The sequence below is a fragment of the Mus caroli genome, chromosome 1, assembly GCF_900094665.2.
Source record: "Mus caroli chromosome 1, CAROLI_EIJ_v1.1, whole genome shotgun sequence".
Lineage (NCBI taxonomy): Eukaryota > Metazoa > Chordata > Mammalia > Rodentia > Muridae > Mus > Mus caroli.
In genome coordinates this window covers 104,542,525-104,557,385 of record NC_034570.1, presented here as the reverse complement: position 1 = coordinate 104,557,385, position 14,861 = coordinate 104,542,525, and the positions used below count along the sequence as shown (strand labels likewise).

The 14,861-nt window shown below is 38.0% G+C and overlaps 1 long non-coding RNA gene across 1 annotated transcript in view; it reads left to right on the top strand.

Annotated features, from left to right (window-relative positions):
• The first annotated feature begins 1,295 nt into the window (after window positions 1-1,295).
• LOC115031946 overlaps window positions 1,296-14,861 on the top strand; it is a 21,653-nt gene continuing 8,087 nt past the window's right edge. Inside the window, exon 1 of the long non-coding RNA XR_003837601.1 lies at window positions 1,296-1,383. This is a non-coding gene — a long non-coding RNA (uncharacterized LOC115031946). The remainder of the gene's footprint in view (window positions 1,384-14,861) is intronic.

Here is a 14,861-nt window from a genome sequence, read left to right as displayed (position 1 = left end):
CTTCCTTCCTTCCTTCCTTCCTTTCTTTCTTTCTTTCTTTCTTTCTTTCTTTCTTTCTTTCTTTCTTTCTTTCTTTCTTTCTTTCTTTCTTTCTCTTCACTGTGGCACTTTAGGACATGACCTGCTGGTGGTGCCGTTAGGAGCTCTGTCTGTAATTCCTGAAATTAAGCTGTGTATATCTTTTCAGTTGTGAGTCCAGAGAAACGTGCAGTTTTCTAGGGATGAGGATGGAATACCAAAGTTGAATTTATGAAGGAGAGCAAGAAAGAGGGAGAATGAGAGCGATTTTATTTCAATATCTCCTGTCTTTCTGGGGTAAAAATAACCTCAGGCTTCCAATGTCAGTTTTGAAAAGATTACTGATTTTTTAAGAATTGCAAATTCTTTTCAAATGTCTAAGGTGGAGGAATGAAAGTGTTGAACTTTGGGAGAGGAGTTGTTTGGCTTTGTGTTTGAGTATTCCAACAATAAAGACTATTGTAAGTTGTCTCCTGAGAGGCTCTGCCAGTGCCTGATAAATACAGAGATGGATGCTCTCAGCCAAATATTGGAGTGAGCACAAGGTCTCCAATGGAGGAGCTAGAGAAAGGACTCAAGAAGTTGAGGAGATTTGCAGCTCCATAGGAGAAACAATATGAACTAACCCTTACCCCCAGAGCTCCCAGGGAATAAACCACCAACCAAAGAGTGCACGTGGAGGGACCCGTGGCTCCAGCCGCATATGTAGCAGAGTATGGCCTTTTTGAACATCAATGAGAGGAGAGGCCCTTGGTCCTGAGAAGGCTTGATGTCCCAGTGTAGGGGAATGCCAGGACAAGGAAGCAGGAGTGGGTGAGTTGGTGAGCCGGGGGTTAGGGGGATAGGATAGGGGGTTTCGAAGGGGAAACCAGGATAGGGGATAACATTTGAAATGTAAATAAAGAAAATACCTAACTAAAAATAAATAAATAATTAATTAAAACTAGTGTAATAACAATTGAGTCTCAGATTGTATACCACAGAGGCCTCTTTTGCCAGCCAGCAATGTACCACCAAGGATATGCCACCCCTAACTCTGGAGGAGAGTGGGGCCTTGGTTGCCTTACTCTCTGTGCTAGGGCCCCTGTGCACTGAGCCTACTGAATGCCAGCAGCTCTCATTCAGCTTGTCTGGTCAGGAGTAGGATGGATGCAGGGCGTGCTAGAGGGGCGTGGCGGAGGCGACGAGTGGGGGCGGAGCAACTGTGGAAGAAGGAAGCTGGTACCGCTTTTGAGGGAGCGAGGGATGCAGCGTGGTGCTGCTCTGAGGTGTGCTGCTCAGAGGCCACCTGACTGCCTACCTTCCCTGGTATTCCCCCCGGCCGCGGCAAGAGCACTGAGTGGCGGCGACGCCGGCAAGGCTCAGGTATGGTGTCTAGAGGCAGTGCAGGTTTGCGACCCCCGGGCTGGCGGGTCGCGGAGTAGGACTGAGCCTGGAGGCTTCGGTCCGCCGCTCTTGCACCTCAGACTGCTGAATTATGGAACCCTTGACCTCCGGTTCCCCCTCCACTGCGGTGTGGCCACCTTGGCTCTTCCACCTGCACTCGGTCCTTTGCCTATCTGTGCAACCACAGCCTTGCCTCTGCCTCCCTCCTTCGCGGGATTAGCGCCCTCACTGGTATCCTTATTTTGTTTGCTGTTCCCCACTTAACATTCAGAATGATGGTTTGAAAAAGAACTTGGTGGGTAGGGGAGCAGGGTGGGGGGAGGGTATAGGGGACTTTTGGTATAGCATTTGAAATGTAAATGAAGAAAATATCTAATAAAAAATTGAAAAAAAAAGAAAGAAAGAAAAGAAACAGAACTTGGATTTAACTGTTTATGCTCAAAATCCTCCAAAAAGCTCTGGGTTACATACAAAATTGAATCTAAACTTCTTTCTACCATCAGGGCAGCTGTCAACTTAACCTTAGCCTTAGCCCATGACTCTCACTATTGGGCTTCAGGTTGCTACCCAGGCACATATACTGGTGACCTCTTCTGGCTGTTGGTAGTTGTTCTTGTCTTCTATTGCTGTTCTTTACTTGAGAGAACTTCTCCTGGTTCCTAAAATAGAAGCAAGTCTCCCTCTTTTTGTCATTTGACACTTTTGTTTGGTATTAAATTAACTATTTTTTTTTAAATTTGTATTTATTATAAGATTATCCCATTAGACTTTTTGGTTCTCTCTTCCTAACTACAGCATAGAGATCACTTTAGATTTAGTCACAATTTTATCCTTAGTAGTTAGAACTGTGCCTGGTACCTAATAGGTTCTTTGTAAAAGTAAATGCTGTAGTTGATTTGAACATTTGACATCTTCAGTCCAGATTTACTCCCATTTACTGACTGCATGACCCTGAACCAGTTAATGACTTCTGGTGCTTCATTTTATTCAGCTGTATATGATGACTATAGTATTACCTGCTTCATAGCATTACAGTGAGTAATTGAGTTAATACATGTTAACGAACATAGGTCTGAGTTTCCCATGCTTTGTGTAGAGGCCAGAGGTCTATGTCCAATGTCTTCTAGTTGCTCTCTACCTTAATTTTTAAGTCAAAATTTCTCACTGAACCTGGAGCTTGCCATTTTGGCTAGACTGGCTGACTCCTAGGATCTGTGTCTTGTGAGACAAAGTGTTGGAGTTAGAGAGAAATGTGCAGCACTGCACCAGATTTCATGTGGATACGGATCTGAACTTAGGTCCTCATGCTTGCAGAGCAGGTGCTTCATTTATTGAGCATCTTTCTAACCCTTAAAAAACAAACAGACATGCCAAAGTCACTGCCTTCTTCCTTTTCTTCTTCTTTTTCTTCTTCTTTTTCTTCTTCTTTTTCTTCTTCTTTTTCTTCTTCTTTTTCTTCTTCTTTTTCTTCTTCTTTTTCTTCTTCTTCTTCTTCTTCTTCTTCTTCTTCTTCTTCTTCTTCTTCTTCTTCTTCTTCTTCTTCTTCTTCTTCTTCTTCTTCTNGGGGGCGGAGGGGGTGGTTTTGGTTTTTTCTTTTCTTTTTCTTTTTTTTTTTTTTTTTTTTTTTTTTTTTTTTTTTTTTTTTTTTTTTTTTTTCGAGACAGGGTTTCTCCGTGTCTCTTCCTCCTCCTCCTCCTCCTCCTCCTCCTCCTCCTTCTCCTCCTTCTTTTTGCAGGTTTTTTCTGTGAAGCCCTGGCTTTTCAGGAGTAGCCTATAGATCACGCCATTTTTCAAAGTCAAGTGATCTGCCTACCTAACTCTGTCTCCAGAGTGCTGGGATTAAAGGTGTGTTACCATTGCCTGTCTTCTGACAACATTTTTTATGGTTGTCACAAGATAAAAGGAAATTCATTTTTATATTTGGTTTTTTGAGTGAAATTTTGTTGCCTACCAAAATTTATTTGACTTTCTAACTAGTTTCTTTGTGTGTTTAGAATAAAATAAAAATAAACTGCTGAGAATGAGAAAGCCACCAGAGTGGCTTTCCTAGGTTTTGCTTTGATGTTCTACTGGAAATATGATTGTGGTGATGATAGAACTTACTGGGCTTCTTGTTTGAATATAGGAAAACTGGAACATCTCAGGGAAGTCTGTTTTTTGAAGTGTTCAGGAAGGAGGGATGTCTTATTATCTTTGGTGTGATATTTTCTACCATTTTGTACAAGGAGATTTTCCTACATGTTGTATTTTGGTTCTCAACTTGTACCATAAAGCAACCTAGTAATATTCTACATACTTACTTTTGCTCTCTCTCTCTTTTAATGTGTTGTTTTTTTTTCCTTTATCATTTATGAAAACTAAACCATATCTTTTTAATAATAAAAACTTTGAGGTAATGCATCAAATTATTCTTATAAGCTTATGAAACTGCCTATGGCAATTATATTTTTATAATACTAGATACTTTTACTTAACATTTGTCCTTGGCAAAATGGCTTTTTGTAAATTCTTTATATCTGTCTTAACTTTAAGTCATAGGATTCTAAGCCTTGTGCCTGACACTAAAAAATGAACAGGAAATACTGCTTGTTTTTTTTTTAACATTTGTTCCAAAATTTTAATAATAATTGGTAAATTACTACGTATGGACTATGTTGCAGGACTATTTGCTAAGTGGTTTCCCATTTAATATTCAAAAGCAGCATATAAATTTGGCATACTCAGCAAGAAACCGATTTGTAGAGATAATAGCACTTGGTTGGGTTACATGGCACAAAAGGAACCAGGATTTTTACTTACTTTCCTTTGATTCGTGACCCAGGTCCTAACTCTTTACATTTTAAAAGGACAAAGTTTTGGATTTTTGCCATATGTTTGTAAATGTATGTTCCTCCAAATTACTGGCAGTTTTACATTATTTATGCCTAAAAAGATGTTGTCTGATTCCTGGAAGCTATAGCCATCGGTGTTTGCAGGATGCTAGGATTTGGGCTCCAGGCCTCATGAACAGCAAGTTCTTCTAACCTGGGAACCATCTGTCTAGTCATAAGAACTGTACTTTTATAAAGAGTTTAATATATATTTAAACATGGACATTAAGGGAGGAGAAACAAACATGCAAGCATGATAGGCATGAGAGAAGGAGAGGTAGATGTGTTTTTAATAGCTGAGTAGTAGTCCATTGTGTAAATGTACCACCTTTTCTGTACCCATTCCTCTGTTGAAGGACATCTGGGTTCTTTCCAGCTTCTGGCTATTATAATTAAGGCTGCTATGAACATAGTGGAGTATGTGTCCTTGTTATATGTCAGAGAATCTTTTGGGTATCTGCCTGATAGTGGTACAACTGGGTCCTCGGGTAATATATGTCCAATTTTCTGAGGAACCGCCAGACTGATTTCCAGAGTGTTTGTACCAGATTGCAATCCCACCAGCAATGGAGGAGTGTTCCTCTTTCTCCACATCCTTGCCAACATCTGCTGTCACCTGAGTTTTTGATCTTAGCCATTCTGACTGGTGTGAGGTACAATCTCAGGGTTGTTTTGATTTGCATTTCCCTGATGACTAAGCAAGTTGAGTATTTCTTTAGGTGCTTATTGGCCATTTGATGTTCCTCAGTTGAGAATTCTTTGTTTAGATTTGTATCCCATTTTTAATAGGGTTACTTGATTCTCTGGAGTCTAACATGAGTTCTTTGTACATATTGGATATTGACCCTCTATCGGATATAGCGTTGTTAAAGATCTTTTCCCAATTTGTTGGTGGCCTTTTTGTCTTATTGACAGTGTCCTTTGCCTTACAGAAGCTTTGCAATTTTATGAGGTCTCATTTGTCAATTCTTGATCTTACAGCAAAAGCCTTTGCTGTTCTGATCAGGAATTTTTCCCCTGTGCCCATATCTTCAAGGCTCTTCCCCACTTTCTCCTCTATAAGTTTCAGTGTCTCTGATTTTATGTGGAGTTGCTTGATCCACTTGGACTTGAACTTTGTACAAAGAGATAAGAATGGGTCAAATTGTATTCTTCTACATGCTGACTGGCAGTTGAACCAGCACCACTTGTAAAAAATGCTGTCTTTTAGCCAGGCGTGGTGGCACACACCTTTGATCCCAGCACTTGGGAGGCAGAGGCAGGCAGATTTCTGAGTTCAAGGCCAGCCTGGTCTAAAAAGTGAGTTCCAGGACAGCCAGGGCTACAGAGAAACCCTGTCTTGAAAAACAACAACAAAAAAAAAAACAAAATAAACAAAAAAGCTGTCTTTTGTCAAGTCTACGTGATGTTGCTGTAATGTTTTGACTTCCTGCCATGCTCTTTTCCTCAGTAGAAGCATCATTATATATTCTCACCTATTGTCTTTTTTGGGAGATGTAAGCAAGAAGATCAGGAATTTTTGGCTATCTGGGTTACATAGTCTGACTCAAGAAAAACAAGGGCTGAGGATATAGCTTAGTGGTAGAGCACTTGCTTAGGATACACATGACTTTGAATTCAATAGTTAGACACTCGCCGACACCCTGAACCCTGGTAGCCATCCATCTGGGTGTGAGGAGACATCTCCTTGGGGATTTGTATGATTGGTAACCGAGAACATTTTTTCATGTGCTTATTGGCCTGTTCTTAATTAGATTATTTTTATCATTAATGATAAAATTAGTTTTAAGTTATATATATATATATACATATATATATATATCTTTATTTCTTATTGAATGTATGAGTTCGCATATTTTCTCCCATTTTGTAGGTTGTCTTTTCTCTACTGTTATTTGATACAGTTTTATCTTTAAAGATTTTTTTCTTATGTGTATGAGTGTTGTGGATTGGTTGTAATGCTATTTGTGTTAATTTGGCTCCCCAAATCACTCAGCGACTGCATAGTGCCTGTAAGAAGCTGAGGGTTACTACCTCCAGTTGGTTCTAATTGGTAAATAAAGTTGCTGGTGGCCAACGGCTGGGCAGGATGACAGAGGCAGGACTTTAGATTTCCCAGGCAAAGGAACCACAGGAGAAGAGGAATCACCATTGCCAGGGGAAGAGAAGGTCATGATCTGAGAATTGTAGGACAGAGAGACAGAGATTTGGCCAACATGTAAGAATTGGAGATTGTAGCGCATGAGGGCTTCAGGCCTGGGTCTGTGGCTGCCAGGATGGGATATAGGTTTTACTAAGTAATAATTCAGGAATATTGGAGGGGAGAATGTGTTAGTTGCAGGGAGGTTTGGATGTGCCCAGCCATTGCACTGTTTAAAGCATAATAAATAGAAGGCCCTCTCTCTCTCTCTCTCTCTCTCTCTCTCTCTCTCTCTGTGTGTGTGTGTGTGTGTGTGTGTGTGTGTGTGTTTCATTCATGAATCCAGATTATTCGATGTGCTGTTGCCACTGGCAAGGTGATTTGAGTAGTGATAATTATTAATTCAACATATGAGTATTTGGCTACATGTATGCATGTTTACAGCATGCTTGTAGAGGCCAGAAATTGTCAGATGTCCTGAAACTGGATTTATAGTTGGTTCCAAGTTGCCTTGTGAGTGCTGGATACTAAACCTTGGTCCTGTGCAAGAGAAGCAAATGTTCTTAAGAGCTGAACCATCCCTTCAGCTCCAGGTTTGTTGGTTTGTTTGTTTTTTGTTTTTTTTTTTCTCCCTAAAAGTTTAATTAAGAGTTTTAGTTAGCATACAAAATCATGAGTTTTATTGGAGAATTTTCATGCATACTTATCATTTGTTCATGTCACCCTCCAGCTCCTATTCCTTTGTTCCAGTTGATAGCTATCATGGACCCCTTTCTGCTTTCACAGTATTAAATCTGATAATTTACTCTTTTATTCTTGTGCTTTTCACATCATATCATATCAAGAAATCATTAACAAATCCACTGTCAAAATATTTACCTATTTTTTTCTTTTTAGAGTTCAAAAGTTTTGGTCTTATATTTAAGTCCATTTTACAATCTATTTTGAATTAATATTTATATTAGTGTAAGCTAATGGTCCAACCTCTTCCCATTTGATATCCCATTTTCACTAGCTTTCTTCATTAAAAAAAATAAAATGTCCCATTGATTTCTTCTGGAGAAACCCTTTTAAATACAGATGTCCCTAGATTCCACAATATCTGAAGTTCCTCAGTTGTAAGTAACTGCCTAAGTAGAAAACTGATGGCTAAGGTAAGGGAAAAAGGTACTGAGAGGAGAGATAGGTTTGGGCCCAAAACAAGCTTGTTTCACCTTATCCTAGAGTGGCCACAGGTTGCTTTCTCTGCATTTGTGTAACATTTTGAGTTATGTCATATGACTAAAATGTGCACATCAGTTAACTCATTGCATATTTATTTTAGCTAACAAATATTTCTTGTATCTATAAGTGAAGGTAAAGTAGCAGTTTATTATTTGGATATGACTATAGTAATGAGATTGATTAAAAGTCACTCAAAGGCAGTTGTGCTTACTTATTTTGGTTATTGGGTTTGAGATAGGGTCTGGCTATATATCTAGCTAGCCTCTGTTGGCTTGAACTCAGAATCCTCTTGCCTTAGCTTCCTGAGTGCTGTGATTGCAGGTATGACTTACTGTACCAGGATTGTTCTTCCTATATCTCCTCCCCTCCCTACCACCATTACTACTACTAGGTAGCACAAAATAGCCATAATCTTTGAGCTTCAGTCTTCTGAGTGTTGAAATTACAAGCGTGTACCATGAAGCTTCTCTTTCATTTACTAATAGTCCATTTATTTAGGAGTCACAAATGTCAGATTTATTAACGATGACTGTATATGGGAGAGTGTTGCCAGTGTGTGATTAACTGTTTATAAGTTATGGTATTAGTAATTGATCTTTACTAAATGGGGAAATACCTCTTTTGCACAAAACTGATTGTTCCTAATAAAGATTATTCCTTTCATAGATATTAAAATTAAGAATCAAATGTTGTGGTTAATTCCAGGACTCAGGCTGACTCAGGGGAATAGCTATGAATTTATCCCGTCCTGGAATATAGACAGCCTATGTCAGAAAATCAAAAAATAAGCAAAAATAAGTAAAACTTACCAAGAACCATGGGAAGCAGTCAAAAGGAAGTTTTGTTTTTTTTTTTGATTGGGTGTGAGCAGCCCCGCAAGAAGGACACATATTTAAGTAATCCTGTAAGTCAGGAATACACATTTCAAATCCATGCTGCTCTATCATTTCCCTTCCATTGACCACACCTGGCTAGCTGTTATGGAATATTGAATGGGACAGGGCATAGTTATATTTTATAGTCACTAATTTGGCCGGCCTTTAATATTTTCACCTGAATATTTCCCTATAGTTTTAGATTACAGATCCTTGCAGTGGTTGAGGCATTTCTGGCCCCTTTCATAGTCTCATGAAAATAACAAGTAAGAACTGAGGAATCTTAGACATATTTTTAGCTGATTAATTTAAGTCAATCTAGTCTGTTCCGAAATGTTTTATTTTTAAACCCTAGAGGAGACTCTTTATTCAGAACTTAAATCTAAAATTTAAATAAGAAAGAGAACTGCTAAAGATAGGTTTAAAGAATGGAACCCTCCTTGCTTGCTATTTTTACATCCAGTTCTCCTTACTCTGGCCACATCTCTACCTCATATTCCTATATATGGCCCCATATGGGAGTTTTCTGAGCACTATTCAGTCAGATTTTTTGTTAACAGGTGAAGAGATGTGAGCCTCACTGCTCTTAAACATACCCGGTATCATAACTAAGGTGGCAGTTCTTTAGCTGGGATTTGAGCTGAGATCTTTCATTACTAAATCCTTTCCATTATGTCTCTATGTAGTGGCTGGATGCTTGGTTTAGGTAACATTATGCTATGTATAGTTCTCAATGGGATTCTAGGTCTGTTCCAGTTCGATTTTCACTCTGTACTGGCAGGGTAGAATATGATGATAAACCACTAAAGTTCTTTGAGGACATACTCCAAATGATGGGCATAAGTGCATTTTAGATTTATGAGTTCATGCCTCATTCATTTTTAAACTTAAATCATTGACATCATCATTGATAGTTTCACTGTTAATGTTGCAGAATACACAGAAGTTGCAGGCTCTTTCATTTTGTGTATTGATTTTTATAAACCATTTCTCACTTTACCATACAATTAGCTTGGAAAACCCAATCACCTCAGAACAAGGTGATTTTTACTGACACGTCAAGCTTTATAACTGATGACTTCTCAATGCAGGGCCATTGCTTCCTAATGAATCTGCGTAGTAAAGAGGACACAGTGTAATTGCAAAGGTTGCTTGGAACAGAGGAAGAAAACAGCTCATTATTTTTTGGACTGTTCTGTTAGGTTATTTCTATCCTAATTCATTGCCCTTCTCACTTTAGATAATGTCTTATTTAAATAAACAGACAAGTCTCTTGGTATGGAGAAAACAGATAAGACTGCAGAGACATCGGTAAACTATTTCTTTTTTGGTGACCATTATGGATTAGCAAAAATGTATGCTTTTATATCATGACACATTATAGTTTATAAGAATAGAGTTTTATTTGGCTCCTTACTTGACACTATATTAGCAATCCTATAAATAATTTGTAGTTAATTCCCGTATACTACGTGGGTCTTGATGCTATCAGTGTGGTCCAAATGCTGATTTTGTCTGTGCTACTTTTAGGAGAAAATTTTGTGATCTACATGTTCAGAGTTTGATTCTGAATTTTCAGAATTTTTTTTCTGTTAACATTTTTTTGTTCTTAGTTTAATTATATGCATTTGTATGTGGCAGCTGCTTGGTGGAAGTGGTGGGTGTGCACACATGTGAATCAAGGTGCAGGCATCCAGAGAGTGTGTCTGAGCTCTTGGAGCTGGTGCTAGAGGTGGTTGTGAGTTGTTAGATGTGGTTGCTTTGGCCAAACTCTGGTCTTCTGCAAGATTAGTATGTTCTGTTATCCTCTGAAGCATCTCTCCAGTCCTGGAAAAGATGATGTTTTTGCTCATTTTGTTTGGCTTTTTTTGTTTTGTTGTGTTGTTTTTGGTTTTTGGTTTTTCTTGGAAACAGCTTCTCAATATGTAGCCCTGGTTTGCCTGAAACACTCTTGACTACCCAATCACATGTACAGTTTAGGGCAATTTAATATATTTCCATTATAATATTTTAGCATATGAAACACGATTCTTTTTAGCCTCAGTGAAATATGAATGTGTATATATAAATGTGCTGTACAGGTTTGTGTCAGCTCTACATAAGCTATAGTCATCATAAGGGGTGAAGGGACCTCAATTGAGAAAATTCCTCTGTATAAGTTCAGGCTGTAATCAAGCTTATGAGGTATGTTATTAGGGATTGATACAGAAGGGCCCATGCTGTTGTGGGTGTGGTCACCCCTGGACTGGTGGTCCTGGACTGTATTAGAAAGCAAGCTGAGGAAGCCAGTAAGCAACACCACTCATTAACCTCTTCATCAGCTCCTGCTTCTAGGTTGCTGCACTCTTTGAGTTCCTATCCCAACTCCGTTCAGTGACGGACTACAAAGTGGAAGTGTAAGGCAAATACACCCTTTTCTACACAACTTGCTTCTAGTCAGTGGTTCATCACAGTGATAATAACCCTAACTAGGGCAGTGAGTATCGACGCAAGTGTTGACAAATGTATACATATTGTTTGTTTCGATCACTTGCCTTGTATTTGACCTTATAGTAGAAGTTGTCAAGTGGCAGAGACACCTGTTGATAACTCTGTGCTTAAGGAGTCCCATTGCCCATGCTGCTGAAAATCTTCACCTTGAGTTCATTTGTTTAAGAAATTTGCTCTCCCTCCCATAAAAGAAACAATTTCTTATTCTGTAGCCTTTGTTGGCCTTGAACTTGAAACTCCTATGCAGCCCAAGCTTACCTTGAACTTTTGGCTCTCCTCCAGCTCAGAATCCTGAACAACAGGCGTGATCCACCGTATTTGAAATTTGTTTTAAGGCTAAAGACTTTTATAAGTTATCATTTTATAAGTTAACTTTTATGCTTTGTTTTATCTCCTTGAACATAGCATGATTATTGAAACGGCTAAAGTTCAATATCCACTAACTTTATTCTTTGGTTGTTCTCATTTGTATAGTTATTTCTTTGTGTCACAGTCATATATGCAAATTGGCTGCAAAGACAAGTAAACAAAAGTGCTGTCATAGTAGAATATAGTTGCTCTTGTCAGTTGCTTCTTGCCAGGTTTACTTTAGTCCACTTCACGGATAAACTAATATGAGATGTGGTTTAATTTCTGGAAAACTTGATTTGTTTACTTCTAGTTTGTTCTTATTTCTAAGATTCTAACCCGTAATATAGAGATAAAAATATTTGGAAAATTATTAGACTCCAGTTCTCATTATTTTAATAAGGTGTTTGTTAAAAACATGGCCCACTCTTCAGCCACTCCTCTGGAGGTGACCGATTATTCTCAGAGGGGAAAGAATCCCCTTTGTGGAGAAGTAGCAGATCTTTGTAAATTTGGTTCTCTTCTGATTGTTAACTAATTTCCACTACTTGGAAGGCACCTTTGCTTTTAACAATTTTATATAGAAAACATAGTTTTAGTTTCTTCTGGGGTTTGCTTGGTTTTGTGTTTTTCCTTCGGAATTGACACTAAATCCATAGCCTTTTGAATGACAGGCAAGTGCTGCACCTCTGATCCATACCAATACTCTTCACATCTATCTCAGTGTGATATCTGTCTACTCTCCTCATTATACCATCAGTAAGGACGTTCTCACTGGCTTTTCAGAGCAGAAACCTTAGTGAGTATAAGGTGCTCTTAAACGAGTAATCAAATAAATTACTATTTTTTTAATTTCTCACTTATTTTTCTTTTATTTACTCATTTTTTTTAAAACTAAGACTGTGTTTATGTAGTCTACCCTGGTCTTGAGCTCATTATGTAAATAGTGCTGGCCTTGAACTTCTGTTTCTTATTCTGCCTCCCAGACACTGAAATTATAGATGTGATACACCATACCTGGCTTTAAATTTGAAGATATATTTTATTATTTGTAGAGAAATGGCATGAGAAGACTGCTCCCTGTTTGCTAGCTTCCAGGAAACCTAAGTAAGCTCTCTGTCATTTTCAGCTGAGACCCAGGAAGCACACTTTCTCAAGCAGAGAATCCTAGTGTTCTGCCAAGTAAGCTGCAAACCTGAGGAAGGGACCTTCCTGTTCTTTTTTTCCAGGAGAAAGTAACTTTGTTTATAATTGTCTATAGTTAATAGACATCATAATGGGGAGCAATGCAGCAAGCAGCAGGCATGGCAGCTGGAGTAGAATGCAGAGAGCTCACATCTTCAGTCACAAAGCATGAAGCAGAGAGAGCAGACTGGATATAGCAACAATCTTTGAACTCTCAAAGCTTACCTCCTGGGACTTACTTCCTCCAGCAAAGCCATACCTTTTCATCCCTTCCAAAGAGCAAATATACAGCACACTAAGTCTCCAAATATCTAAGTCTGTGGGAACATTCTTACTCATATTACTGCATATAGTTATATTTAATGACTGTGACATACACTTTAGCAGAATTCTCTAGTCATTTGCTTTTAAAAGTAGGTGTATAGATTCAGAGTTTCTATGAATCAGTAATTTGGTAATAGGAATACCTTTGACTCTTAAGAGATGAAGTCTTTAAGACTGGCAAATAAGCTACTTAAGGAGAATTTAAAGGAAACACGGCAATTCTGGACCTGATAATGAATATACCATTGAACACCTTTGCATCTGCCTAGAGCAAATTAACAGCAAAATACTTCTCTCTCCACAGAATTAGTAATTTATTCTCAAGACCTTTTACATATGCCCCTAAAACATTTAATTTTTTCTCTCACTCCTAGGACTTAGCTGATAACTTCTGTGTATTTTTAACCATCTTTCATATATATAAAATGTCATTAATCCAAATGTCAGAAAGAGAAACCAAATCAAAGTTCATTTCAAAATCTAAGGGTCATGTGTGTAGATAAAATATGTTTAAGTGTTAATGATTCTCATAAATCTTAGCAAAGCTAATTTGACTGTGATAGTGTGTGTAAGGCTTCATATAATAATCTTTGATATAAACTTAAATAATTACAGGAAGCAATGTAAATATTACATTAATTTATGAAAGATAATACTGTGATAGCCTAACTTGTAGCTAGAAGAATTTGACTTCGTACCTCTTCTGATCTAACACTGACTTAAATAGCTTACTAGTAAGTCTTTAAGTCTTAAGCTTGAGACATGCCAGCATTTGGTAATCTTGGTGTTGAATGGTACAATTAAGTGTTGCCTTAAAAATGCCAGTATTTTCTATCCTCTGCCCCCCCCCCCCGCTTTCCTTCTCTGCCCTCATGGCTCTGCTCTTGTCTGCCTGCCTCTACCCAGTCTGCAGGTCCTCACCCCTCTCTCTTCTCCCAATAAACCTTATATCTGACCTCTTGTATATAGTAATTTCTCAAGAGCACACCTTGGCATGGGTCTGCAGTAATACCCCCTTGCTGTATTATATTTCAGCCTCATGTATTACATTTGTTATCATGATAATCAGCCCCTTATGATGTGTTCTTTTAATGAACTTCTTGGGGGGGGTAAATTTTGTATAGAAAATGTGCTATACTGTATGTGTTTTCTTTAATGGCTAGTATGACACAGTTGAAGAACCATTTTAGGTTAGATGATGAAGGGAATATTTTAATAGATTGTTTAACTAATTAGTGGTAACAAGTAACTAAGTGACTGTTAGTTGGATTTATAGATATTTTATGCAAAGTGAATGTTAAGTGTTGTTGTTCTGGAGGACATAGATTCTATCTCCATTGATCCCTTTCACCCATTTAAAAAGTTAAAAAGTGTTTAAATATGAGGCTTAAACTGTAGGGAGGATGTTCTCTGGACAGATTGCACTGATAAAGCAATCTGAAAATAATGCATTTGACAAAGTTTACTTGGAATTATTCTTTTTCATTAATTGGACATTTGAGTTTCAAATTTTCCATTTTCATTGATAAAATATCAATGAAGAGTACATTATGGTATAAAATTCACTTATTTTTTTGTCCCCATACAGAAGCTTCACCCACCATGAAGCAGTGTTGTGGAAGGAAGCAAGCTGAAATTGATGGCTGGGAAAATGGGTGTATTTTAATGAATAAAGATTTTTTTTTAATTATCTAAACATGTCTAGATAATTTTTGTTTTTTTTAGTCTATGATATGGCTTCAGGTATAACATGTGACTTTATACTCTCTGTGTTTTCACTGTTCATAAACTCTAATACTTAAAGTTTATTTTTCTGTTAAGAATTTTGTTCTGTGCTCCACTATGTTCATAGCAGCCTTATTTATAATAGCCAGAAGCTGGAAAGAACCCAGATGCCCCTCAGCAGAGGAATGGATACAGAAAATGTGGTACATTTACACAATGGAGTACTACTCAGCTATTAAAAAGAATGAATTTATGAAATTCCTAGCCAAATGGATG